Raw genomic sequence first — 4,086 nt, 5'->3', positions numbered from 1 at the left:
CCCTATCCTCTTTTATTGATTAGGTTTCAAAAAGCCCACGTGATTAGCTTCGGAAATGTAAAAAAAAAGAAGAAAAAAATCCAAGTGTCACACTAGGTATTATTTTATTTTTCCCCTATTGTCTAGGTACAATGGTATATAATATATCTTAATGTTTATTTGTGCTAAAAAAAATATTACTATTAAAAATGTTATATTTATAATATTTTTAAAATAATTATAGGTTGAAAAATATTATTAATTCTAATTTAAATTTATTATTTAAATTATTTTTTTCTATTAATATCAACCTGTAATAATCTTCCACAAATACCGTTTAAAATCCTGTCGTTATAAATAGCAAAAAATAACTGGTTAAAATTAAAGAGTACACATAAATAGAAATAGAGAGGCGACGAAATGCAGAGAGGCTATGAGGACACGGAGACAGAAGCAGAGAAAGACGATGAAATACAGAGAGGATGAGGCTGCGACATGGAGAAAGAAACAGAGAAAGAGGCAGAACGGTGAACACCGCATCGATTGGGCATAAGAAATAGAGAGATAAATCGTGTTTTGAAACTTTCTGATTTCATGCAGAGACGTTTTTCATTCTATTTTTTCCCCGAAATAAGGAGGAAGGAAGATGAAGCGGCCTTCAGCATAAGCACAAAAAACCCCTTTCCCAGGAACTCTCGATATCAGACCATTCTTTCTCGGTAATTTTCAACTAGCCTCTTGTCCTATTGTCTTCAATTATGTTTGCTGTCAATTTAGGGATTTCGTTGAAATCAGGGAAACAACCTAGAAGATCAAATTCTAACTGAATTTTTATTAGGAATTTTATATTTCTGAGTTTTGTATCAAATTCTAACGGAATTGTTATTAGGAATTTTCAGTTTCTAGGTTTTGTTCCTTTGCTTTCATGAATTTCAGTTTCGTATTTTTTTTTGTTTTGATTTTTTTTTTTTTTTTTTTTTGGCTTGCTATCTGGGTCATTAGAGAAGAAGAAGGGTTATTAGATAAATTATAGTGTATTTCCGTGGCATTGGAGTGCTCTTTTTAATCTAAACGTGGGAGTGTATAATTGTGGCAGAAACTGGAGAGCGAATGTCAGAGAGAAATCCAGTCAGAAATAGAAAGTGGAGAGCAGAAAAAACTAAGAAGATAGTCACGCCTTTACCTCCATCAGACCCGTACTCTCCACTGGTATGGTTTCTGTTTTTTGGTTCTTTAAATTTGGGGTCAAATATGCTTTAGGTCTGGGTATTTTCGTTAGATTGGATTGAATTCAGGTTTTGACTTAGATTTGGTTTTGAGTAAGGAATTTGGTTTATAATGGTTTTTAGTATCAGTTATCTATCTTAGATTTGGTTTTTTTTTTTTGGGATATTTGGGTTCAATTTATTTTGGGTGTATGTCTTTGCTCTTCAGATCTTCATGGATCAATTTGTTGCTGTACCTCAACAAAAAAGTTATCATCCTCTGTTTCCATTCGTTCAACAAGAATGGGCAAAAGAAAAGGAAACTCTTCCCCTTTTCATGCTTTGTTTGTTTCGTTTCTGCAACTCCGTATACACAAGTTCTGCATAACTTTGTTAATTTTCCTGTTTCGGATACTCTTTCTGTGTAGTTTACCAAATTCAGCCCACTTTCTTTCCATTTGCATGTTCCTTTCCAGAAAATTGAAATTCGCAAACCAATTTTGCCTCTTCAAAATTTCCAAAAATGCATTTTTTTTTATATCTTTCATTGAACAGATATTGATCCTTGGCTTACCATAGAAAAAAAAAAGGTTATTATGCCTTCTAGAATAATTGCTAGAGAGAGAGGGTCAGTGAGTTTTTTGGCTTAGTAGAGAGAGAAAAATCTGAAGACCACTGTCACTGTCAGGCCATTCTCCTGCCACTGTATGACTTAAAAAATTCAATGATGGGGTTATTCGACAATGAATTGGGCCACAATAGATTTTATTGGTAAGATCATATACATATTCAAATCCTGCAATATGTGTTTAGTTGTTTGCTGTTGTACCTATGATGTTACTAAATTGGACCCGATTTGAATTTTTGGGTTTCTTTGACTGCAGATAAAAATTTGCACTGTTCACATATTTGTTTTTATTGCATTCCACAGGTTCGATGAAATCCCTCTTCAACTTAATATGTGATGTTTGGGTTCGATTTTCCCCACCCCATATCATGATAAATATAAATGATTTATTCATTTATCAACAATGAATATGAACAAAAGTTTAGAAGGATAAAGTCTAGAAGATATCAGCATGGTGGATAAAATGAATTATGAACCAAATGTGATGCAATTGGTAATATTACATAACATGTAAACAATTTTTTTTTTTTTTCCATAGCTATGTGATGATGTGCTTACTTATTGCAGATAGTGTTGCACCTCAATTTCAGATGAATAAGCAACAGTCCTCCAAGAACTTCTTAGGCATTTCCTACCCAAACATCAACCCAACTGTATGTAATTGATGGTCTTTACGTTAAAAATATTGTTCTAATGGTAATGGTAACTACATTTTAGTTACATGCTTACAAACTGTTTGATAAAATTATAATGTTGCTTTTATTCTAAAATTTCATTTTATATTGTTCATTATACTTTAGGCCAAATTAGTTAATTGCAAAATGATCAAATGTATGGGAAAGAGTCTTCCCTAGAAGATTGTAGAGAGCCCTTTCATCTCTATGTGGCACACCACATGGCAAAACCTAGAATTTTCTAAAGCCAAAAAACTAAGGCATTGAATTGCTTTAGGCAGAGCAAAAATTGACTAAAAGCCAAAAGCACTTTTGCTTTGTTCACAAAATAATCTATGATCCTCTTGCAACAAACCTTGCATCTGACCTAAGATGGTTTTAGATTTCAATCTACCCCAAAGATTAAGTTTTCTTGACTTAAGGGATTTCAGTTGTGATTGGAGATGTCTCTGTAAATGAGAGTTTCAATTTCAAATGGTTTTTTTTTATATATGGTTTGTCGTCTCTTGCATTTTTCCCACTAGTGTTTGTAATGTTTGAGTTGCTATTGTAGTAAATTACCTATAACCATTATGTTTTATTTTGTTGAATTATTATATACAAAATAGAGCATAAAATATTTCTTTATGTTGTTCAATTTAAGCTTGGTATTTATACACGTTCAAAATTCGTAATGGTTCATTTATATAAACTTGCAATGTTTTTGAATTTTAGATAATTATACTTAATTACCTGGCACACAATTACATGTTTTATAGGATCTCAGTTTCTAGCACCTCATTTATGTTGACTCTTCTTAGGAATTTTGTATTTACAATGACATATTTTCCCCCACATGTTAATGCAAATTAGTCATCCTTGACTTATAAGACCTTTGGCTACTACACCAACACTGCCCAATATATATATTTGTAAAATCTATGTGTTTTGAGTAGTTGATAGGCTAAATCTAGAAAATTTTAGAGTGCGTTTTATGGAATTCCTCATAGAAGCTTTGTATTTTTTAAAAAATAAATTTGTTGTTTGTTGTTTATTTCCCTATTTGATGCAGAAAGCTAAATTTTATAAACAATTATTCTTTTTTCCTTCTATAATGATTTTAATCAGATAAGAATGATCTTATTTTGTAGTTAATATTTTCAATTGTAGATTAGGAGCTGCATACTAAAGAATTATGTTCTTCCATCCTTTATAAAGACAAACCATGTCATCGTTTATGACATTAATAATAAAAACAATTGATTGATATTGATATTAATTCAAATGTTATAAATACTGCCTTACCTTATGACAATAGTAAGCTAGAAGTTCAGTTGTTATTTTTTTTGTAAATTCTTGCAATCATGGACCAACAAAATTAGTGATCTGCTCTTTGTTTCAAAGTTAACATTGATAGTATTATTGATGTGTAGGTGTAGAAAAAAGTTTTAAAACACCCAAAAGTGGATATGGTAGGCAAGATTACAATCATGCAATTGTTGCTGAAAAGCTGCCAAACTTAAATCCTTTTGTAAGTTTTTGCTTCCTTTTAATTTACTTCTTCTATATGAGTTGTAAAAAAATTTGGGATTGTTAAATGATCATCGTCCCATTTTTGTTA

General features: G+C 31.2%; 1 long non-coding RNA gene across 2 annotated transcripts; it reads left to right on the top strand.

Annotated features, from left to right (window-relative positions):
• Positions 1-378: 378 nt before the first annotated feature.
• On the top strand, positions 379-4,086 carry LOC115984344. Of its 2 annotated transcripts, none has more exons than XR_004090529.1 (4): positions 379-698; positions 1,076-1,188; positions 2,380-2,465; positions 3,899-4,086. It is a non-coding gene; the product is annotated as an uncharacterized LOC115984344 (long non-coding RNA). The 2 variants fall into 2 exon arrangements; XR_004090530.1 differs by lacking the exon at positions 3,899-4,086 and adding an exon at positions 1,414-2,115 and having other exon boundaries at positions 2,380-3,176.

Source organism: Quercus lobata, chromosome 4, assembly GCF_001633185.2.
Source record: "Quercus lobata isolate SW786 chromosome 4, ValleyOak3.0 Primary Assembly, whole genome shotgun sequence".
Classification (NCBI taxonomy): Eukaryota; Viridiplantae; Streptophyta; class Magnoliopsida; order Fagales; family Fagaceae; genus Quercus; species Quercus lobata.
Note: the sequence above shows the minus strand (reverse complement) of the source record. Positions and strands in the feature narration are given on the sequence as shown.